General features: G+C 36.9%; 1 long non-coding RNA gene across 1 annotated transcript in view; it reads right to left on the reverse strand.

Annotated features, from left to right (window-relative positions):
- Positions 1–317: 317 nt before the first annotated feature.
- The window catches only part of LOC139361748 (uncharacterized), a 345,274-nt gene continuing 319,625 nt past the window's right edge, over positions 318–25,966 (reverse strand). The window contains exon 3 of the long non-coding RNA XR_011619343.1: positions 318–3,162. This is a non-coding gene — a long non-coding RNA (uncharacterized lncRNA). The remainder of the gene's footprint in view (positions 3,163–25,966) is intronic.

Below are 25,966 nucleotides of genomic sequence, written 5' to 3' on the forward strand. Positions count from 1 at the left end.
GACTCTCTCAAAACAAAACCCCCCAAAATTAAAGGGAACTTTCTCCAAATTTAGTCATTGGCCTGGTCAGAATGTAAATCTGATCTCTAGAAATGTACTTTAAGATCAAGTATGACCACAATTACTGAACTAGTAATCAATTATTAGCTTGATGTGGGGAGACACCAAAATAGTGTACGAATTTATTTATAATATATTCTTTACCAACTTCCTATAAAGATTGGCTGCTGCTCAAAAAGAAAATGTAGCTAATAACTAAGAAAGTATAGTAATAGATTGGCTAGGACAAAAACCATCAAAGCATTGTGTGTCAAAGTTTTATTTCACTCATTAATGAGGGAACTAGCAAGATGACAAATGTAGTTCCAAAGGTAGCTCCAAATAGCATTTGAGAAACAAACTTTTAGTCAGTAGGAAGAAAACGTGAAATAAAGTGCCAAATTAGATACAAAGTTGGTAAGAAAATTATTACAGGAAAACAAAACCATCATGCCTTACCCAATTGTACAGAACTATAAAAAATACCCTTAATCTGTTCTGTAAACAAAGCCATAGTCTGTTAGAGAATATTAGAAACATCTGGGAAGTTTTTAAAGCTTTCATTAAGTAGGTCTTACCACTGATATTCTGATTTAGTTGGAAACAGGTGAGGTCTGAGAGGAAGGAGTTTTCAAACCTCCCCAGGTGATTTTAAGATGCAAGCAATTGAGAACCACTGCATTAGAGAGAGACAAGGACTTTTACATGGGTTTTCAAAATTTGCCCTAGCATCTTGCTACTCAAAATGTGGCTCATGATTCAGGAGAATCGATACCACCTGAGACTGTTTAAAATTGAGTATCTGGGGCAGATACTGAATCAGATGCACCTAATCAGAACTTACAGTTTGAAAATATTTCCAGGTGATTCAGGAGCACATTAAACTTTGAGAGGCACTTCTGTAACATGATATTGAAATGACTGCAATCATCTTTTTGCCTCATTTCCAAGCTTTAGGAAACTTTTCCTAGGATAAAACCAACGTGAAACTGCCACTATACAGAAACACTCAAAATTTTAAAAATGGTAAATATCACTAATAGGACCTCAGGTAGCACTTTAAAGATAGGAATGTTTGTGGTGAAGGGAGTCAGCTGTAAGCTGGAAAGTCTGAACTAAATCAGGCGATGGTCCCACTTCCAAGCATTCTCAGCCACAAGTGGAACTTGGGACAGTCGGACTAGAAATATTTAAGGTAAATAGATAGTTGCTTAAGGGAGCCTAAAGTTAAGATCATGTTTTATGTAGCCATCAATCACCTTTACTAAGGGCTGCTGGGGACTTGGGACAGGCAGGTTCCACAGGTGTCCATTGTTTGAATGGCTAATTAGGGAAAGGTAAAAAATTTTCAATGAAAGTGTTTTAAGCCACTTACCCAGCATCGAACTGTTAAAATTTTGATGGTCAATGTGTAAATGCAGACTTAGTTTTAACTCCATTCTGTAAAAGCCTGGAAGGAAATTCACTGCCTTTTGACTATTAAAATTAGGGGCATAGTAATCAGGCAACAGTACCTTCTGTATGATTATTGACACTCATATTCTCCTTTCTTTAGATAACTCAAGAAGAGAAATATTTTCCAGAGATTGTTCAATGACTCAAGGTACTTACGCATAATCAATAGGGAAATGGGTCAAGTAAAGGGGTCCTTCTAGTTGCCAATTATTGAATTTTTCTTAGTAAGAGGAACGTGACAAAAAAGAAAGTATGAACTTTCTGAGGAAATATTCCCTTTGTATGGCAGAAGCTTCTCTGCTGTTGAAAATAGATGCATTATGCTAAGAATTCACACTACAAACATATTTAATTCATTCATTTAATTCAAAAATGTTAAATTTATTGATGCTTGTTATAATGGTAGGCACTCTGGTAGCTACTAGACATACAATATTAAGTGATACCATATAGTCACTGCTCTCATAGAGCTTACATTCCAATGAGATAGACAGAGAGTAGACTAAAAGCAATAGCAACATGAACAATAAAAATTAATTAAAAGTTTATAAAAGTGCTGAGAAAGCAAAAAGAGCACGTCATGGTACAGAACACTGCAGCAGGGACTACTTCAGTAGGGTATTCAGAGCTTCTCCCATTCTAACTAAAACACTGTGCCTGAAAACATAGCAACCTGCCCCACCTCACAGCTCAACTGAGACCCAATATTTCCTCTGAGCAACATCATTTCCAACTCTTTAAAATTGAAGCGACGTGTACCATTCTTTGGTCTGACCCCACCCTGGAGATATGTTTCTAATTTTACAGATGCTGAGTTAGTATTATATCAGCAGATTTAGCGTCACCCCTGGAGGACAGGTCCTATACCAGATATTTTAGTCAGTCAGTTATAAACTCCACTCTGCTGATATGCAAATAATTTCAAGCCTGCTATTTTAGCATTTTAGTATATTCTCCTACCCACACCAATCATTTTATAGACGGTTTCTCAACAGTTGCACTATTGACATTCTGGGCCAGAAAAGTTTTTATGGAGGTAGGGGCTGTCCTGAGCCCTGCAGGATATTCAGCAGCATCCGTGACCTCTACCCACTAGATGCCAGAAGCACTGTCACCTCCATGAGTTATGACAACCAAATATGTCTTGACATTGCCAAATGTCCCCTGGGTTAGGAGTCAAAATCTGCTCCCCCACCCCTATTGAGAACCAGTGAATTAATACTTTTGCTACTCTGTTGCTAGGTAGAAATACTGATTTAATTAGAGATTTAAACTACTCAAGACAGGTTCTCTCTGAGTTTTATATAGATCACAGAGTTTAAGGTCTCATGATAATACTGAAAAATCTTTTGTTGCTTATTAAAACTAGAACCTCATTAAAACAGCTAAATTTAAACATTGAAAAATTAAAATGCATCAGAGTCTTGTGTCAAGTGTTTAAATAAACACAGCTGAAGGTGCTTTAGGGGCACTTCTCCAGGACACATGCTGGACACCGAGACAGGTAAGCATCTTGACCACTGGATTTTCCTCTGTTGCTGAAATCTCTGCCATTGTGACAAGAGAACACTCTGTGCAGCTCATCACCTGTCAGTGACGAGGATTATTCTGCTATCCTTATAACATAATTTCCAGGTTTTCCACACTTTTGATTCCAAACAGATGAAGCTGGAAGAAAAAGAAAAAAGAAAAGAAGGAAGTTGTAAGATGGATACAATTGAATGAAGCACAGACTGAGATCACTCCTGTTAGGGATGTAACTTCTCACATAGAGAAGTAGAGAAAGCTCCTTCCCATCCTTGCTTGAGTCAAGTCAAGAGTTTATTAAATTAATTTGCATATAATGCTTAATTTAGTAATGAACAACCTTTTCACAAACTATTCCATTAGCACTTATCAATTTGTGACTTCTCTTTACTGCCGTAGTAAAATCTTCAAAAACTTACGCTTAGAATATTTTGACAAGTTGTTAGATCACAGATTTACAGTAAAGAGTATAATGAATATTTAAAATTATGAAATTCTCAGAGCAATTTTTAAAGAAAACAACTATTTTCTATTTAAAAATATTTCACCTGGGAGTATAAGGTAGTATAACTATTTTTCAGAACTGTTTGGCTATCTCTTACAAAGTTAGATTACATGTACCTATGGTCAAATAAAATGAAAACGTATATCTCAAAAAGACTTGTACAAAAATATCCATGGCAGTCTTATTTGTAATAGCATAAAACTGGAAACAATTCAAATGTCCATCATCAGGGGAAGGATATGCTATCATTTTGTATACATAAAATGGAATACTTACCTCTCAATTAAAAAGGAAAAACTACTGATGTATGCAGTGTGATGTAATCATATACACTGCAGAAATAATGCTAATAAAAAGCAAAACAAAGTCATTTATATAAAACTCTTGGCAGGCAAAACTAATCTATGATGATTGAAGTCAAAAAATAATCACATGTAGATGAGGGTGGGAAATTAACTGCAATGGGACAGGTGAGAATTTTGTGGGGTCATGAAAATATTTCATATCTTATTTTTAAAGAGTCACATGAGTTTGTATAATTGTCAAAACTCATAAGATTGAACAACTAAAAATTGTGCTTTATTGCATGTAAATTATAAATTATAAAGCAATATAAAATGTATTACCTACTTATATTAGAAAATACAAAAAGAATAGACAAAATCATAATTTCATCACCTGAAGATTATTGTCAAGCTGTTTGAGAATACCTTTTTGTTTATTTTAATTATTTTTTCAGACTTCCTGAACCTTTAAACATAGAATTATCCCAGGGCTCAGTCCCTGAATGTTCTTTCTTTTCTATTTGTACTCACTCTTTTTGTGATCTCATCTTGTCCAATGGCTTTTAACGTTATCTTTACAGTAATGGTTTCACAGTTCTTTTCCATCTACTTGACACTCATGTAAATGTCTAATCGATATCTCAAACTTTATCTAACAATGAGACCATCAATTTTCCACCAAATCAACTCTTATCTCATAGTTTTTCCATTTCAGTGAAAGAAGCTGATTCTTCCAGTGGCACAAGCCTAAACCCCAAGTTCATGCTTTACTCCTCCCTTTCTCTAATTCACATATGCAGGAATCCAACCATTTTTCACTCCTTCAAATGCTACCACTCTATTTCGAGACACCAGTAGTTCCACTCTGGATTATTACATGGCTAACTAGTTGTATTAGGTTGTTCTTTGAATTGCTATGAAGAAATACCTGAGACTGGGTAATTTATAAGTAAAAGAATTTTAATTGACTCATGGTTCTGCAGGATGCAGAGAGCATGGCACCAGCATCTGCTTGTCTCCTGGTGAAGCCCTCAGGTAGCAGGCACATCACATGACAAGAGCAGGAACAAGGTTGGAGGGAGGTGTCACACACTTTTAAACAAACAGATCTCATGAGAACTCACTATCATGAGGACAGCACCAAGACATGAGGGATCCACCCCCATGATTCAAACGCCTTCCACAAGGCCCCACATCCAACATTTCAACATGAGAATTGGGCAGGAGAAACACCCAAACCACTAGTCTCCCTGCTTCCACCCTTTATCCTCTACAGTCTGTTTCCACACAGCAGGCAAAATGAACCTGTGAAAACTAAGTCAAATCAAGTTACTTCACTGCTGAAAATCTTTTAATGGCCTCTGCCTCATTCAGAGTACAATGATGTGAAGGCCTTATGAGATTTTCCTGACTCAACTTCCTCCACTTACCTCTTCATTCTCATCTACTTGTGCTGTCGTCCTTAATCCTCTCCAGCTACAGCCCACCTTCTTGTCCCTTGAAGACACCAGGTATGCAAACACTTCAGGGCCTGCTGCATCTATCCAAGAAATCTTCCCCAAGATGTCCGCATTACTCACCACTTCATTTCCTTTAGGTCTTACTTAAATGTCATCTTCTCTGTGAGGCCTTTTCTGGTCACTCTATCTAAAATTGCAAGCTCTCTTCATCCAACATCCTCAATGCCTAGAATGACCATATTATTTATGCTTCAATGTAAGTGACTTAGCAATGTTCTTTGGATTTGCATTATCAAATTCTCTACTTTCTCTCCATTTTTGAAGTTGAACTAAAAAGGGAGTTAGGGAGATCCACAACAATTAAGGCAAAAGAATGTGTATTCTCTGTAAACAAATCTCAATGTGGGCTTTTAAATTTAAAAAAAATAAGTGGCAGAAAAGGAAGTTGACTAAAAAACAAAAACCTGGAAATTTACACAGGTTTAGGAGGCCCTTAAGCTTCTCTATCAAAGAAGCTTGTTATTACCTAATTGTGAGAAAAATATGAAATATTTACTAAATAAATAGTTATTGCTTATCTATTAATTAGAAGTCAAAGAATTGGGTAATAGTATAAAAGAGACTTTATGACAAGATGGTGAGGGAAGGAGCAAAAGAACCTAAACCATGCCTGGCCCTGCCATCATTTCTCCTGTGTCCTAAAATGGTGTGTCTCCAATTCACCCAGCTTGCTCCCACCACAGCACTTGCACACCAGGGAACGCTGTTATTTCATCTATAAGGATTAAGTATGGGAATGCCTAATTCTTCTACTTTAGTATTACTACCAGTAGTAAAGACATTCAAAATTCATTCACAGAAAAAATTGAAAACATAAATCACAATGACGTAAACAAAGGCAAACAACAGAGAAACAAGAAGGTAATTTCGTGAAATGGAAAGCACAGTGTTGACACAATAAAAGAATTCTAATAACATTTTTATGATAATAACTCTTTATTTTTCATATAGGATGCCAGTGCAGGTAACCATCAGAGAATATACTGCTTTTTAAAAATATACAGAACTGAAAAAAAAAATTTTTAGCATGGTGCCTTACTTACATAGAAAACTAATGAACATCTTCAGGCATTAAGACTAGGAAATTAAATGAGTTAATGCTATTTGTTGATACACTCAGCATTATTATTACAGGCTGTCTTTACCTGAGAGCAGAATTACAATCATTCTGACAGCACTGGGCAATTCTAAAATGTAAGTCTAGTGAAAAGTATGTACAACCAGCCAGCAAGCAAGGAACAGATGCCATGTCCTTTTCTGAAGGGACAGACTAATTTGGAACCTGGCTCTGTAGATTTTAAGAATTGATATAGCCATCTTAACAGCTTAATACTGAATTTCCCTCACCGGATATGTTGGCAACCAGCAAAAGTGAGAATTCCTGTAACATGAGCTAAATAGGTCTAGGATTAAAAATGAGAACACTATCCATATGACAGAATTGCGTCTTCACAACTGGAAACAACTGTTGCCCAGTTCTCACATGCTGTCCTGAAAAAACCACTCACCTGATGAATTTTCTCTTATTGAACTGCATTCCACTACATATTATTTATCAGTTAAGTATTCATGAATGCATCCTGTGATGGCTAATACTGAGTGTCAACTTGATTGGATTGAAGGACGCAAAGTATTGATCCTGGGTGTGTCTGTGAGGGTGTTGCCAAAGGAGATTAACATTTGAGTCTGTGGGCTGGGAAAGGCAGACCCACCCTTAATCTGGGTGGTCACCATCTAATCTGCTGCCATCACAGCTAGAATATAAAGCAGGCAGAAAAATGTGAAAAGAGAAGATTGGCCTAGCCTCTCAGCCTACATCTTTCTCCCATGCTGGATGCTTCCTGACCTCGAACATCGGATTCCAAGTTCTTCAGTTTTGGGACTCGAACTGGCTCTCTTTACTCCTCAGCTTGCAGATGGCCTGTTGTGGGACCTTGTGATCATGTGAGTTCATACTGAATAAACTTACTTTTCTTTTATATATACAAACACTATATATATATAGCATATCTATCTATATATATAGGTATATATATAGGTATAGATATAATAGTATATCTATCTATCTATTTATATATCCTATTAGTTCTGTCCCTCTAGAGAACCCTAATATACATCCTTTCTTCTCAATTTTCTCTATTACATCTCTCTGTGTGTGCACGTTATGTATATAAATGTTTCAAGTCCCACTGTGTCTTATCTGCCCTAATACAGTAGCCTTCTTGTAGTGTCATTTTGTCATTCTACTTGCTCCTCTTGCCAGTGTATCACCAAAATGAACTTTCTAAAAGGCAATTCAGATCTTGTTACTCCCCCACTGAAATTCTTCTGAAGCCCTTCTACAACCTTGGGGTTAAAGTCAACAAGTCCTCACCTTACCCTTAAAATCCTCGACAATGTTTGTCTTTGCTAGCTTTCCAGCATTTTCTAGTCTTCTCTACTCTTTCAAAAAGATTTATGTTTTGGCCACTTTGACAGAAGCCTCTGTGGGATATGGAGAGAGTACATACAAGGTGGGCAGAAAGGAAGCTTTCTGGAGGGTGGAGAGGAAGAGGGAGATGATGTTTCCCAAACAAGAGAGCAGAGTGAACAGAGGCAGATGCAGGAGTCACAAGGCCTGGTAATGAATCAGGATGTGGTTCAATAGAGCTGAGGCGAAGGCTTATAATACAATATGTTGGTGATGGGATGAGAAAACCCCGAGTTAAGGAAAGAGGTTGAAGGATAAAATCCTGGAAATCTTTTTATGCCAAGGTAAGGAGTTTGATTGAAATATGAAGACGCCATTATCGTTCTACTAAAAACACTGCAGATTCGTTAAGAGAAGAGATGGCAAAACCACAAGAGTTAACAAAGTCTTCCCTGAAAATAAATATTTTTGTGTTTGATTACAGTTATATTAAGGTTGATAATTATAAAGCATCATATGTGTGGCCTCCCTTCTACCTTTCAGCCTGCCATAATAAATTATCACAGGGCCAAATTAATGGTTTAAAAACATAAATCAGATCATGTCACTTCCTTTCTTAAACGCTTTCATGGCTTCCTAGAGCATTTAGAATAAAATGGAAAATCCTTACCCAGTCTTCAAAAGTCCTAAATGATCTGGCCCCTGACTACCACTCCAACCCTGCATCTAGCCTTCCCCATCATGCTTATGATGACACGTCAGCCACAGGAGACTCACTTCTGTTACTCAATAATGCACACATCCATCCTTTTATAGGGATTTTGCACTTGTTCTTTCTTCCTGAAGTTCTTATTACTTAATTTTTTTTTTTTATCAAGACTCCTGCTTGTTATTCAGATTTCAGCTCAACTGTCATCCTCTCATAGTTACCTTACTTGTGTACTTGTTTATTATCTGTCTGTCTCTCATGATAGAATATAAATTCCTTGAAAAGGGAGATATTCTCTATTTTATTTATTGCTTAAATGCTGGTACTCAGAAAAATTCATGGCACTTAAGATGTACTCAACAAATATGTGTTGAATGAATGAAAGAGAAGGAGAAATTTCTGTTTTATGAAAGTAAAAAAAAATTAAAGTAGCTGTTACTTTGTGTTTTATATATAGGTGTATGTCATAAATATGTTCATGTATGTATATTTTGTACTTCTTTGTAGTGAATTAGAAAAAATGAAAAAAATTAAACATGGCAGCTGCAAATAAATTAAATAAATAAATAAATAAATAAAATGTGAAAGAACACCAAAAGTCAAATAAACAAACCAGAAAAATGTAGGTGGCCATGCATTAGTAATTTTTAACCTGTGAAGTTTGTCTCTTCCTATTCTTCAAATGAAATAGTTGTAAGGAGAATAAAATAAGGAGCAGAAAGAACTCATCCTTGATCCCATCTGGAGAGCTTGTACAAAGACAGACTTAGAAGAAAGGACAAGAAAACATGCTAGGGTCACAGAAGGAAACTGAGTTGAAAGGAGGGGAAAAAAAAATCTACATTCCGAGTCATTTGGAACAGAGAAGGAAGAGAGACATTATCTGAAAACCATGTTCACCAGAAGCAAAAAGGCTGAAAAAGAAATTGACATCTGTGAAAGGCTCATGCACCCCAGATCTGAGGGGGCAGATGAAGATTGTTTATGTAGCACAAGAAGATGTTGGGAGAAGGAAGGAACAGGCTCGCATGGAAACATATGCTCTCTGAAGCGACTTGAAAAATAAAGCATGCAGCCGAGAGAGAAACATCTGTGTTGCACACGGGCAGACCACCAGTAGTGAAGCAGACTAAGGGTAGAAGGGAAAGGAGTACACAAACAAGATTGGACGTTATGTCTTATCAAAATGACATGTAAAGGCACTGGGTCTGCATCTCATTCTCTGGTGAGTTAATGGGAACTCAGCCATCTGGGGAAATCAACAATGAGTAAATTAGCTGCTTTGGTGTTTTCATAGTTTTGCAGAAATGATAAAGTGTTCACAAGTTTCTTCAGGGCTTTTTATTCCTGCTGGAAAAAATTCTTTAGAGTACAGATTATTTATAGTTTTTGAGAAACATATTGTAGAGCTCTTATTCCAAATCTACTGCAATAATAGAAGCAGCTGGATTTCTCATCCTTTGACCACATTTCAGTATATAATAGCTTTAGAAAAAATTATTTCACAATAGTCAATGATTGTAGGAATTTCGTATAGAATTAACCAGATAGTAGTTTCCGTTAGGTATTGAGAATGTGAAATATTTATTTTAATGATGTGTACTGAATTTTTAAAACTATACTTAATAATGACTAAAACTAGTTATAAAATTTAATAGTTTCTTAAACGATAGAAATAAATTTTCAAGTCTTCGCTATTCTCTTTATACTAACTCAATTTTATTGGCTAAACAAACAATTAAAAATTTTTAAAAGGCCAAATTACAATTGACTATTGGATTACATATAGCTTAAACTATAATTTTATTATGTTGTAATTTGCTATGACTTTATAGATATATATGTTTATATAAAACAAAAAGTCATATTCATCTTTACACAGACATATACATAGCATAATTTTTATACAGATATAATTTTGATTATAAATACCAATTTATTTTTTAAAGTGAGGGTCTCAGATAAGGAAGCCAAAAGGAAAAGAGAAAAGTAACTTCAAGTATGTGGTACCTGATATCCACTGCACAATTCCTGAAATGATTTTTTTAAAAAATTACACAAACATGTAGAAAACACAAATATTTAAGGATAGAACATTATTGAAATTATAAAAATATGTTTTATGGTATCTGATAGTATAAGAATGTCAAAGACCTAAGCATACACAACAATCAGGGAGAAAAAAGTAACTGTAGAGTAAATATAGAAACCATAGAGTACCTTTAGAATAAGTGTATGATAAGCGTGAATCAACCGTGGCTGAGAAAAATAAACTGAAATAAAAATCCATTGGTCTATATTGCAGCGATAATAAACCAGATCCTGGTAAAATCCCAAAAGTTAAATTGGTGATGTTTAGTTTTTACAACATCTCGGTATCATTCCTGCCTTTCTCTCTAAACAAGTGCCCACCGCCCATCACTCCATTAGGTTGTTGTGCATGTAATTCACAAAACATTTCTTTCTCTTCATTCACCCACTCTTCATATTACCACTCTTATGTATTACTTCTTCAGCACTCCTTGATATCTGCTGTGGAAGGCAAAGTGAACTAACATTTATTGGGAGCTTACTAATTACTAACTTTTTAATGTGTCATCTTAATTCTTTTTTTTTTTTTTTTGTGAAAAGTATACAAATGTTTGATTTATTTTTCTGAGAAGAGACCTTCCCAGGAAAAAAATTTACTGCAATATATTCAAGGTATATGGTTTGTCTTGGGTGAAGAATGGTGAGGGTTAAGAGGGAGTCATTTTTCTGCGGTCTTCACTGTTATAGTTCTAGTCATATTTCCAAAAATGTTTATGATTTTCAAAGTTTTTTTAAAAAGTTAGATTTGCCATGTACAAATCCTGAACTCCTCTGGTGTTGCTTCATTCTTCTTTTTTCAATAATTTTATATGTTGCTTTACATACACATGTGCAGAAGCAATGCGTAAAATGCAGGTAAAAAATCTACATTATTTTGACATATGATTCTGGCAAAACATTTTAAAAGCTTACTTTATTTGTCTGACTGATTTCAACTGTATTCATTATTTCCTGTTATTTTCCCTTCCCACAAATCTCTTGCCTCAACAGAATTAACATTCTTATATATTTTTTTGTTTTGTTTTGTTTTGTTTTTGTTTTTGTTTTTTTAATTTATTTATTATTATTATACTTTAAGTTCTAGGGTACATGTGCATAACATGCAGGTTTGTTACATATGTATACTTGTGCCATGTTGGTGTGCTGCACCCATCAACTCGTCAGCACCCATCAACTCGTCATTTACTTCAGGTATAACTCCCAATGCAATCCCTCCCCCCTCCCCCCTCCCCATGATAGGCCCCGGTGTGTGATGTTCCCCTTCCCGAGTCCAAGTGATCTCATTGTTCAGTTCCCACCTATGAGTGAGAACATGCGGTGTTTGGTTTTCTGTTCTTGTGATAGTTTGCTAAGAATGATGGTTTCCAGCTGCATCCATGTCCCTACAAAGGACACAAACTCATCCTTTTTGATGGCTGCATAGTATTCCATGGTGTATATGTGCCACATTTTCTTAATCCAATCTGTCACTGATGGACATTTGGGTTGATTCCAAGTCTTTGCTATTGTGAATAGTGCTGCAATAAACATACGTGTGCATGTGTCTTTATAGCAGCATAATTTATAATCCTTTGGGTATATACCCAGTAATGGGATGGCTGGGTCATATGGTACATCTAGTTCTAGATCCTTGAGGAATCGCCATACTGTTTTCCATAATGGTTGAACCAGTTTACAATCCCACCAACAGTGTAAAAGTGTTCCTATTTCTCCACATCCTCTCCAGCACCTGTTGTTTCCTGACTTTTTAATGATCGCCATTCTAACTGGTGTGAGATGGTATCTCATTGTGGTTTTGATTTGCATTTCTCTGATGGCCAGGGATGATGAGCATTTTTTCATGTGTCTGTTGGCTGTATGAATGTCTTCTTTTGAGAAATGTCTGTTCATATCCTTTGCCCACTTTTTGATGGGGTTGTTTGTTTTTTTCTTGTAAATTTGTTTGAGTTCTTTGTAGGTTCTGGATATTAGCCCTTTGTCAGATGAGTAGATTGCAAAAATTTTCTCCCATTCTGTAGGTTGCCTGTTCACTCTGATGGTAGTTTCTTTTGCTGTGCAGTAGCTCTTTAGTTTAATGAGATCCCATTTGTCAATTTTGGCTTTTGCTGCCGTTGCTTTTGGTGTTTTAGACATGAAGTCTTTTCCCATGCCTATGTCCTGAATGGTACTACCTAGGTTTTCCTCTAGGATTTTTATGGTATTAGGTCTACCATTTAAGTCTCTAATCCATCTTGAATTAATTTTCGTATAAGGAGTAAGGAAAGGATCCAGTTTCAGCTTTCTACTTATGGCTAGCCAATTTTCCCAGCACCATTTATTAAATAGGGAATCCTTTCCCCATTTCTTGTTTCTCTCAGGTTTGTCAAAGATCAGATAGCTGTAGATGTGTGGTATTATTTCTGAGGACTCTGTTCTGTTCCATTGGTCTATATCTCTGTTTTGGTACCAGTACCATGCTGTTTTGGTTACTGTAGCCTTGTAGTATAGTTTGAAGTCAGGTAGCGTGATGCCTCCAGCTTTGTTCTTTTGACTTGGATTGTCTTGGAGATGCGGGCTCTTTTTTGGTTCCATATGAACTTTAAAGCAGTTTTTTCCAATTCTGTGAAGAAACTCATTGGTAGCTTGATGGGGATGGCATTGAATCTATAAATTACATTGGGCAGTATGGCCATTTTCACGATATTGATTCTTCCTATCCATGAGCATGGTATGTTCTTCCATTTGTTTGTGTCCTCTTTTATTTCACTGAGCAGTGGTTTGTAGTTCTCCTTGAAGAGGTCCTTTACATCCCTTGTCAGTTGGATTCCTAGGTATTTGATTCTCTTTGAAGCAATTGTGAATGGAAGTTCATTCCTGATTTGGCTCTCTGTTTGTCTGTTACTGGTGTATAAGAATGCTTGTGATTTTTGCACATTAATTTTGTATCCTGAGACTTTGCTGAAGTTGCTTATCAGCTTAAGGAGATTTTGGGCTGAGACAATGGGGTTTTCTAAATATACAATCAGGTCATCTGCAAACAGGGACAATTTGACTTCTTCTTTTCCGAACTGAATACCCTTGATTTCTTTCTCTTGCCTAATTGCCCGAGCCAGAACTTCCAACACTATGTTGAATAGGAGTGGTGAGAGAGGGCATCCCTGTCTTGTGCCAGTTTTCAAAGGGAATGTTTCCAGTTTTTGCCCATTCAGTATGATATTGGCTGTGGGTTTGTCATAAATAGCTCTTATTATTTTGAGGTACGTTCCATCATTACCGAATTTATTGAGCGTTTTTAGCATGAAGGGCTGTTGAATTTTGTCAAAAGCCTTTTCTGCATCTATTGAGATAATCATGTGGTTCTTGTCTTTGGTTCTGTTTATATGCTGGATTATGTTTATTGATTTGCGAATGTTGAACCAGCCTTGCATCCCAGGGATGAAGCCCACTTGATCATGGTGGATAAGCTTTTTGATGTGTTGCTGAATGCAGTTTGCCAGTATTTTATTGAGGATTTTTGCATCGATGTTCATCAGGGATATTGGTCTAAAATTCTCTTTTTTTGTTGTGTCTCTGCCAGGCTTTGGTATCAGGATGATGTTGGCCTCATAAAATGAGTTAGGGAGGATTCCCTCTTTTTCTATTGATTGGAAGAGTTTCAGAAGGAATGGTACCAACTCCTCCTTGTACCTCTGGTAGAATTCAGCTGTGAATCCGTCTGGTCCTGGACTTTTTTTGGTTGGTAGGCTATTAATTATTGCCTCAATTTCAGAGCCTGCTATTGGTCTATTCAGGGATTCAACTTCTTCCTGGTTTAGTCTTGGAAGAGTGTAAGTGTCCAGGAAATTATCCATTTCTTCTAGATTTTCCAGTTTATTTGCATAGAGGTGTTTATAGTATTCTCTGATGGTAGTTTGTATTTCTGTGGGGTCGGTGGTGATATCCCCTTTATCATTTTTAATTGCGTCGATTTGATTCTTCTCTCTTTTCTTCTTTATTAGTCTGGCTAGTGGTCTGTCAATTTTGTTGATCTTTTCAAAAAACCAACTCCTGGATTCATTGATTTTTTGGAGGGTTTTTTGTGTCTCTATCTCCTTCAGTTCTGCTCTGATCTTAGTTATTTCTTGCCTTCTGCTAGCTTTCGAATGTGTTTGCTCTTGCTTCTCTAGTTCTTTTAATTGCGATGTTAGAGTGTCAATTTTAGATCTTTCCTGCTTTCTCTTGTGGGCATTTAGTGCTATAAATTTCCCTCTACACACTGCTTTAAATGTGTCCCAGAGATTCTGGTATGTTGTATCTTTGTTCTCATTGGTTTCAAAGAACATCTTTATTTCTGCCTTCATTTTGTTATGTACCCAGTAGTCATTCAGGAGCAGGTTGTTCAGTTTCCATGTAGTTGAGCGGTTTTGATTGAGTTTCTTAGTCCTGAGTTCTAGTTTGATTGCACTGTGGTCTGAGAGACAGTTTGTTATAATTTCTGTTCTTGTACATTTGCTGAGGGGTGCTTTACTTCCAATTACGTGGTCAATTTTGGAGTAAGTACGATGTGGTGCTGAGAAGAATGTATATTCTGTTGATTTGGGATGGAGAGTTCTATAGATGTCTATTAGGTCTGCTTGCTGCAGAGATGAGTTCAATTCCTGGATATCCTTGTTAACTTTCTGTCTCGTTGATCTGTCTAATGTTGACAGTGGAGTGTTGAAGTCTCCCATTATTATTGTATGGGAGTCTAAGTCTCTTTGTAAGTCTCTAAGGGCTTGCTTTATGAATCTGGGTGCTCCTGTATTGGGTGCATATATATTTAGGATAGTTAGCTCTTCCTGTTGAATTGATCCCTTTACCATTATGTAATGGCCTTCTTTGTCTCTTTTGATCTTTGATGGTTTAAAGTCTGTTTTATCAGAGACTAGTATTGCAACCCCCGCTTTTTTTTGTTCTCCATTTGCTTAGTAAATCTTCCTCCATCCCTTTATTTTGAGCCTATGTATGTCTCTGCACGTGAGATGGGTCTCCTGAATACAGCAGACTGATGGGTCTTGACTCTTTATCCAGTTTGCCAGTCTGTGTCTTTTAATTGGAGCATTTAGTCCATTTACATTTAAGGTTAATATTGTTATGTGTGAACTTGATCCTGCCATTATGATATTAACTGGTTATTTTGCTCATTAGTTGATGCAGTTTCTTCCTAGCCTCGATGGTCTTTACATTTTGGCATGTTTTTGCAATGGCTGGTACCAGTTGTTCCTTTCCATGTTTAGTGCTTCCTTCAGGGTCTCTTGTAAGGCAGGCCTGGTGGTGACAAAATCTCTAAGCATTTGCTTATCTGTAAAGGATTTTATTTCTCCTTCACTTACGAAACTTAGTTTGGCTGGATATGAAATTCTGGGTTTAAAATTCTTTTCTTTAAGAATGTTGAATATTGGCCCCCACTCTCTTCTGGCTTGGAGAGTTTCTGCCGGGAGATCTGCTGTTAGTCTGATGGGCTTCCCTTTGTGGGTAACCCGACCTTTCTCTCTGGCTGCCCTTAAGATTTTTTCCTTCATTTCAACTTTGGTGAATCTGGCAATTATGTGTCTTGGAGTTGCTCTTCTCGAGGAGTATCTTTGTGGCGTTCTCTGTATTTCCTGGATTTGAATGTTGGCCTGCCCTACTAGGTTGGGGAAGTTCTCCTGGATGATATCCTGAAGAGTGTTTTCCAACTTGGTTCCATCTTCCCCCTCACTTTCAGAAACCCCAATCAGACGTAGATTTGGTCTTTTTACATAATCCCATACTTCTTGCAGGCTTTGTTCATTTCTTTTTCTTCTTTTTTCTTTTGGTTTCTCTTCTCGCTTCATTTCATTCATTTGATCCTCAATCGCTGATACTCTTTCTTCCAGTTGATCGAGTCGGTTACTGAAGCTTGTGCATTTGTCACATATTTCTCGTGTCATGGTTTTCATCTCTGTCAGGTCGTTTATGACCTTCTCTGCATTAATTACTCTAGCCATCAATTCTTCCACTTTTTTTTCAAGATTTTTAGTTTCTTTGCGCTGGGTACGTAATTCCTCCTTTAGCTCTGAGAAGTTTGATGGACTGAAGCCTTCTTCTCTCATCCCGTCAAAGTCATTCTCCGTCCAGCTTTGATCCGTTGCTGGCGATGAGCTGCGCTCCTTTGCCGGGGGAGATGCGCTCTTATTTTTTGAATTTCCAGCTTTTCTGCCCTGCTTTTCTCCCATCTTTGTGGTTTTATCTGCCTCTGGTCTTTGATGATGGTGATGTACTGATGGGGTTTTGGTGTAGGTGTCCTTCCTGTTTGATAGTTTTCCTTCTAACAGTCAGGACCCTCAGCTGTAGGTCTGTTGGAGATTACTTGAGGTCCACTCCAGACCCTGTTTGCCTGGGTATCAGAAGCAGAGGCTGCAGAAGATAGAATATTTCTGAACAGCGAGTGTACCTGTCTGATTCTTGCTTTGGAAGCTTCCTCTCAGGGGTGTACTCCACCCTGTGAGGTGTGGGGTGTCAGACTGCCCCTAGTGGGGGATGTCTCCCAGTTAGGCTACTCAGGGGTCAGGGACCCACTTGAGCAGGGAGTCTGTCCCTTCTCAGATCTCAACCTCCGTGTTGGGAGATCCACTGCTCTCTTCAAAGCTGTCAGACAGAGTCGTTTGCGTCTGCAGAGGTTTCTGCTGTTTTTGTTATTTTTACTGTGCCCTGTCCCCAGAGGTGGAGTCTACAGAGACAGGCAGGTTTCCTTGAGCTGCTGTGAGCTCCATCCAGTTCGAGCTTCCCAGCAGCTTTGTTTACCTACTTAAGCCTCAGCAATGGCGGGCACCCCTCCCCCAGCCTCGTTGCTGCCTTGCCGCGATATTGCAGACTGCTGTGCTAGCAATGAGGGAGGCTCCGTGGGCGTGGGACCCTCCCAGCCAGGTGTGGGATATGATCTCCTGGTGTGCCTGATTGCTTAAAGCGCAGTATTGGGGTGGGAGTTACCCGATATTCCAGGTGTTGTGTGTCTCAGTTCCCCTGTCTAGGAAAAGGGATTCCCTTCCCCCTTGCGCTTCCCAGGTGAGGCAATGCCTCGCCCTGCTTCAGCTCTCGCTGGTCGGGCTGCAGCAGCTGACCAGCACCGATCGTCCGGCACTCCCCAGTGAGATGAACCCAGTACCTCAGTTGAAAATGCAGAAATCACCGGTCTTCTGTGTTGCTCGCGCTGGGTGTTGGAGACTGGAGCTGTTCCTATTCGGCCGTCTTGCTCCGCCCCCCGTCATCTTAATTCTTATGACAACCTTGTATTTTTTTTTTCTTTTTTAAAGACATGGAAGCTAATACTTGAATATAGTAGTGAGATAAAATGATGAATTAAGATTTAAAACATATATGTCTAACTTCAAATATCATGTTTTTTCTCTCACACTATATTGCCTATCTAATAAATTACTCCTGACTGTATTATTAATATCTAATAATGACATAATGTCATGATTCAAAATTATCATTGTCAAATGCCAACCAGTTCATAAAGAGTCGTCTTTTTCATTCCTCTAACTAGTCAAGTGATATATGCTCACCACACAAATTTATAACATATAAAATAACATAAAGACAGAAAAAATGTTGCTGTAACAAATCACGCAGAGGGGAAAGTCAGTCACTGCTAACATTTTGGAATAACAACTTTAGTTCTTTTCTGCTCATTCTGTATGTTGTGTTCCTTTTTAAAATCTACACAAACCACTGATATATTTGAAAAATTCCAAGCAGAATAGTAATCCTTTGAAAAATGTCACTTTGATCAAGTTTTTCCCAGTGTCTCAGTCACCTATTTCATTTAATGGTGAAATTTCCACCAGCAAATAGCCCAATTCTAGTATTCAAATAAAGACTAGAGATTGACTTACAGAATGGTGGAATGAAAATCTCTGGGAAACACTCAGTCTCTCACAAAAACAACAAAATACTGATAAAACAATAAAAGTAATCTTTTCTAGAACTCCAGAAATTAACCAAAGCCAAAAAACTATGTTATAAGGCCAATATCTTAGAATGACATTCTAAGGCCATATGCGGCCTTATTTTCCTTGAGCCTTACAGGGCCCAAAGGCTAGCAATGAATTTGCTTGATCTTGGCAGACATGCCTCCCACACAGCAGGGCAGGTTCCCCACTGAGGTGATTCCCTATCTGCTGCACCAACTGAACTCTACCTGGCTCGCTACCTAACCAGTTTCACCTCCTTGCCAGCCTGCAAAATTATTCAAATGAGCCAATCACATTTTCCTGTCAGAAATAAGGAGCACGCCACCTTTCTGTTATTACAAAGCCTGTCCCTCACAGTCCCTTCTGGTTCACTCTATTTCCAAGCACCACTCCCATGTGGCATGTGGTGTTCTCCCTCCCCAGGCTGAGTGTATGTAACTAATAAACTGCTCCTAGTCTCATCTGCCCAGTGTCAAATGTAATGTATTTGGCCATTTTGTATTATTTAGTGCAAAAGAACCCTCCTTCACCAATGGGGTCAATGGGAGTGATCAGAATACGAATAACTGAAAATCATCTATGCAAGAGAAAATACTGAATCTCTTTAGACAACAGGCATCTGTAACATTTAGGTTGGACTATATCCACTCCCCAGTTCTCCGAATCTCAGTAGTGCAATACCATGAAAAGTCAGCCATCTTGCAGCCAAGATGGAAATGAACTCTCTTGGAGCCCAAAAAATAAAAACAAATAAACCAAAAAAGCAGCATTCATCCTCAGAACACAGTGGACATAATGTCCAAACATAACATCCAAATATCCAGCTCCATGGAAAATTTCTTTTCTCAGAATGTTATGGCTATTAGATTTAACCCAGATTTCAGCTTAGCCAAAGTAAAGAGGAGGGGAATACTAACCCAAGGTCATTGCTGAAACCATGTCAAACTGCTCACAATATTGCAGCAACAACCAAATTTGGACAGTGGAGGGAGGTCTGATAAGAAGGTTGTTACAACGTTATTATGGACTGAAAGTTTGTGTCTTCCCCAAAATTCATATGTTGAAGCCCTAGCGTCCAGTGTGACTAGATTTGGAGATGGGCTTCTAAAATAATAATTAAGGTAATTGAAGTAAAATGAAATAAGGGTGGGAGACCCTAATCTGACAGGATTCGTATCTTTGTGAGAAGAGACACTCTGTACATATAAAACTCTTTTCCTATTGCCCACATGCGCTGAGCAAGGAAAGGCCATGTGACCTCACAGAGAGAAGGTAGCCAACCACCAACCAAGAGGAGAACCCTTATAAGGCACTAATGCCTGCTGGCACCTTGATCTTGAACTTCCAGTCTCCAGAACTGTGAGAAAATAAATTTCTGTTGTATATGTCACCCAGTCTGTGATACTTTGTTTTGAAAGCCAAAGCAAACTAATATAGATTTGTTAGCTAGAATATCAAGTTTTCAAAAAAAAAAAAAAAAAAAAGAGAGAGACATGTAAAATAAAACAGAACAAAACAAGAAAATGTGCCACATAAAAGAGCAAAAATCAACCAACAGATCATTTCCCTGAGGGGACCTAGATTTTTGACTTAATAGATAAAGATTTTAAATCACCTATTTTAAATGTGTTCAAATTACTTAAGGCAATCATATCTAAAGAACTCAAGAGAATGATGACAATTATGTTTCACTGAGAGTATCCATAAAGAGATATAATTTTTCTAAAAAGAACCACATAGAAATAATTCTGCAGCTCAAAGGTAAAATAAATAAAAATAATAAAGTATTCAATGGGCTTGAAATCAGACTCACACTAGCAGAAGAAAAGATCAACAGACTTGATAGTTTAACAGATTATTCATTCTGAAAGGCAGAGAAAAAGGCAATGAAGAAAATAAACAGGATCTCATAGACCTGATGGATATAATCTAGCATATTAACATGCAAATACTGGGAATTCCATTAATAGAAGAGAGAGAAGAAGAAATGATATTTGAAGAAATGATGGTCAAAAATTCCAAATTTGATGAGAAATATTAATCAACACACCCCATAAACTCAATGAGTTCCAAGTAAAACAATCTCAAAAAAAAAAAAAAAAAGAAACACATCCAGACATATTGAGTCTAACTGAGAAAAGTAAAAAAAAGAGAAAATTTTGAAAATAACAAAAGAAAAATGACTTATTATATACAACTAATCCTCAAGATTAATGGCTATGTTTTATCAAAAACCATGGAGTCTATAAAGCAGTGGCATAAAATTTTCAAAGTCCTGGAAAAATAAAGTTTACACACCAATAATTCTATATCCAGTAACATTATCCTTCAAAAATGAAGAAATTATGGCATTTCCATAAAGACAAAAACAAAGAACCTGCGACTAGCAATTCTGCCCTGCAAATATCATTTGAGCATCCTTCCAGCTAAAATGAGAGGACACTAGACAGTAACTTGAGTCCACACAAATAAATTTAAAAGCATCAAAAAAGTAACTATATAGGTAAATACAAAAGACAGAATAAATGTCTTTCTGTTTGTGACTTTTCCATGATCTTACTTAAAAGACGGTTGTATGAAACCATAATAATAAAATTCTGTTGTTGGGCTTATGACATCTAAAGTGTAATTTGTATAATAATTGTAGCACAAAGAAAGAGAATATATCCCTGTTAAAGAAAAATGTTTGCATGCTATTGAAATCAAGTTAGTATAAATTTCAATTAGATTGTTTTAGGATACTAATTATAATCTCAGGCAATCACTAAAAACACACCAAAAAATTTAAAAAGAAGGAAATTAAAATGACATACTAGAAAATGTATTTGAAACACAAAAGGAGACAGTAATGGAGGAATACAGAAACAAGACATAAGACATACTGAAAACAAGCAGCAAAACATTTAATGTAAATCCTGTCTTATTTATAATCGTAAAAAATATAAATGGAGTAATCTCTTCAATCAAAAGGCAGAGATTAGAAGGTGGATTTTTAAAAATCTCCTATGTTTTTAATATCTATGAAAGGCACACTTTAGATTGAAAAGCACAAGTAAATTGAATATAACAAAGAAAAGTTTGAAGAACTACATTAATATCAGACAAAATAGACCATAGAGACAAAAATTGCTTCTAGAGATACAGACATTTTTAAATGATAGAAAGATCAATCTACTAGGAAGTATAAACCTATATGCACCGAACAACAGAAATCCAAAATAAATGATGCACAAAAAGACAGAATTGTAAGAACAAATAGAAAATATAACAGTAATAGTTAGAGATAATCAGTATCTTACTTTCAATATTAGAAATTTCATGAAAGGCAACTTCACTTGTTAATTAGAGGCACCATGAAAATGCTTGCTTTCTGGTGTAGGATGCCTACACCAAGCAAAAATTTTTCACACATCATCTTCTTTACCTCCATCATATCCATCATCATATCTCAACATATACCTTAAATTCATTGACTTGTTCTCTGTATAAAGAGTGTCACCGCCCTAGTTCAAGCTACTGTAATCTCTCCTTAGCCTAACCTAATATATTCTTATACTATTATCTCTCATTTATCTCTTTTCCTCTTTCTGTTAATTTTTCACACAACTGTTAGTGCCATGTAGTTTTTAATATTTTTGTATCATATCACTATGCCTGAAACCATTTATAAGCTTTTCATTCTATTTAAAATAAATCCAAAATTTTTTCCATAGACTACAGAGATCTGCATTACCTAGGCCTGCCTAATTCTCCAAACTAATTTTAAATTACTGATTCTTCATTTTGTTGCCACATGACCTCTTTCTGTTTATCAAACCCACCAAACTGTTTTTCAGCTTTACTTTCAATCTTGCTATTTCTTCCATGAGATACCTATCAAATCTCAGCTTAAATATGCTCTTCCCCAGAGAAACATTTCTTAATCCAAACCACATCCCTTTGCCACTCTCTTTCATTGGTCTCTACACGTTTTTTTTTTTTTTTTTTTTTCCTTCATAGGGCTTATTATTCTTTATTTTACATATTTGTTAGTGATATTACTTAAAAGATTCTTTGAAAACTGAATTCAGTCTTCATCTGTTTTACCTGATGTTTTTAAACAACTTAACCTAAGGCAAAATATATACCACAGAATTTAATATGGAAAAATAATTACAAAACATAAATGCCCTCTAAATTATTCAGACTATACTTCTCTTCTGTGAATGATTCATAAATCTCTTTAGATTTATGTCACCTTTAAAATATGTTTTATGGCTAAATTCTGTGTGGATGTCTCTTTGCCTAGGATCAAAAATTCTTTTTATCTCTGGTTATTCTATTTCCCACACTGACAACATGCAAAATCCTCAATATTCTAAATTTAAAAAATCATTCAAATATTCTTTAATCAGACCTTGAATGCACATCCTTTCATGCTCTTTATTATTAATAATGACAAGTAGTGTAATGATTTATGATTATTTCAGACAAATTTTGATGCACATTAAGGAATATTGAGCTAAGAACTTGAGTTTCTCATCAAGTTATACCCACCAACTGGGTACAACTAAAAATGAAAATGTATGCCTATAAAAATGGCATATTTTTAAAAAAACTTTTCCTTTTCTTAAAATGGTTGTAATAGTAACACTTTTTACAATAAAGGAGATTGAAACTTTTTCATGTATTTTATACAATTTTGACAGTCTTTTCAATTTCTGCTATTTGGAAATTACAGTGACCTCCCTGGAAAATCCTTTTTCACTAAAGGTGATTGATCAAACAGAATCTTTGGCTAGAATAAATTATATTACATTTATTCACACTCCTTCAACATTTGGGGCCATTTAAGCAACAAGTTTTTCCAACTGATATCAATACATGAAATTGTGCCCAGATGTTATTTATCGAAATTAATTATTTGCACCAATATTCTTTTGGAAGGAGTATCTTCTGATTGTTTTTCACTTGCAGTGTACAAAAAGGGTATAGCTTTTTAATTTGTAAAACTACCACTTATGTTGTACAAGAAGTTAGTTAATATCATATAATTTGCCACCATCTGATGCTATGGGAAGTCAGGGATCCTGAATGAGGGACCAGCTGGAGCTGCAGCAGAGGAACATAAATTGTGAAGATTTCATCTTAATATGAACATTTATAAGTTCTCAAATAATACTTTTATCATTCCTTATGCCTGTCTTTAATTTCTTAATCCTGTTATCTTCGTAAGCTGAGGATGTACGTCACCTCAAGACCACTGGGATAATTGTGTTAACTGTAAAAACTGATTGTAAAACATGTGTGTTTGAACAATATGAAATCAGTACACCTTGAAAAAAGAACAGAATAATAGTGATTTTTATGGAACAAGGGAAGACAACCATAAGGTCAGACTGCCTGCAGGGTTGGGCAAAAAGAACCATATTTTTCTTCTTGCAGAGAGCCTATAAACAGACATGCAAGTATGAAACATATTGCTAAATTCTTTTCCTAGCAAGGAATATGAATATTAATACCATGGGAGAATAATGTGTTCCTGGGGGGAGGTCTATAAACAGTTGCTCTGGGAATGTCTGTCTTGTGCAGTTGAGATAAGGACTGTGATAGGCCCTGGTCTCCTGCAGAACCCTCAGACTTACTAGGGTTGGGAAAACTCAGCCCTGGTAAGTTTGTGGTCAGACCGGTTCTCTGCTCTTGAACCCTGTTTTCTGTTGTTTAAGATATTTATCAAGATAACATGTGCACCACTGAACATAGACCCTTATCAGTGGTTCTGCTTTTACTCTTTGCCCTGTGATCTTTGTTGGACCCTTAGCAGTGGTTCTGCTTTTTGCCCTTTGAAGCATGTGATCTTTGTACCTACTCCCTGTTCTACACTCCCTCCTCTTTTGAAACCCTTAATAAAAACTTGCTGATCTGAGACTCAGGTGGGCATCATGGTCCTACTGATAATGTGATGTTACCCCTGGTGGCCCAGCTGTAAAATTCCTCTCTTTGTACTGTCTCTCTATTTCTCAGCTGGCCAACACTTATGGAAAACAGAAAGAACCTACATTGAAATATTGGGGGTGGGATTGCCCAGTAATATAACTTACCATTATGTAATTGTCACATGGTTAGTGGTTTCTATCTGCCTTGGCCAGAAAATGATATTTTATGAAAATATATATATGCTTGTCTACGTGTATTAACAAGATATTTTGGTGAAAATATTTCATTGAAATGAGTATGTAAGTAGAGGACAAATAACCAGGACTCTATATTTTAATGATCCTGTTCATCTGCTCTGTAATTGCTAAGTCATAAATTTCAAATTCAGCATCCTTACTAATAACAACCAATCACTGAGATAATATTTAACTCTTAAGTGTACAATTTCCCCTAGAAAACATTGCAATTAATCTCAAAATGTGCATTCAACTATAATGTAATGTTCTTAAATGATTGTTTTCTAAGAAAATTAAGATCATCTCTGACACTTCCTATATTTAGCATATACTTTAAATTTTTCAAATTCCAGTTAATTTGAGGGAAATGACCAATTCTGTTGCTTAGTGGTAAATATAGACATCAAAAATATTCAGAGAGAATTCGTCAATGCTCACTTCATCAGGACAGCAAACAAACTACGAATAGAGAATATGTGGGATGTTTTTCAAGATGGATGAGTAGGGACACTAGATGCCAGTTTTCCTTAGAAGGAAGATCAAAGTTATAGGTGAATGGTCATGAGTCAAATGGAAAGTTGAAGGAAGAGAGCAGTTCCTTCAGAAAGATGCAGGGATGCAGAAAAGGAAAGAAGCAAGCCTCTGGTAGAAATCAACCCCTGAGGAACTCCTAGTCCCTCAGAAAGGGGCTAGAACACCACCAGCACATTTTATGATGGCTGCACCGTGTTGAGAGTAAACCTACCACCACATAGGCTTTCACAAATAGTGGGACTTATCTGTCCCTCCCTACACAGGGCAGTAATATCTTAGGTGAAGGTGCAATTCTGTACTCCTCATTCTTGTGACAATCTGCTGACTATCAAATTGCTAAGAAGCCCCTTCACCATCATGACCCTGGGCAATTCTGTCAGTGGCAAGTTGGGAACTTCCCAGGGACAAAGCGCCAGGTAGTAAGTTCACACACACGTGCCTGCAATCTCCTCAGGTGCAAAAGGAGATGATGGGTGCCATACAGTTGTGCACCCATGAGAGGCCACTGCCCTGCCTGGAGAATCTCAGCCCTTGTGCCTCCACTAGATCTTCTGAAAATATACTCTGGAATCTACTCTGACTTTGGCAAGCACAGGTGATCAGTAGGTACCTGAGGAGCTATGGGACCCTTAGAGATTTAGCCCTCAAGTGTGGCTGCCCCTAGGGGAGAGTGAAGCCCAGTCTGCCAAAGCCCCCTTGAGATGAAAGAAACATGGACATGGTGCCAGTTGATAAAGGGGACAACACTGATTGCCGGGAATGTACTTGGAGAGGGGTCATCTCCCACTCACCCATTCACTGTTACA

The sequence above is a fragment of the Macaca nemestrina genome, chromosome 2 (assembly GCF_043159975.1).
Source record: "Macaca nemestrina isolate mMacNem1 chromosome 2, mMacNem.hap1, whole genome shotgun sequence".
Classification (NCBI taxonomy): Eukaryota; Metazoa; Chordata; class Mammalia; order Primates; family Cercopithecidae; genus Macaca; species Macaca nemestrina.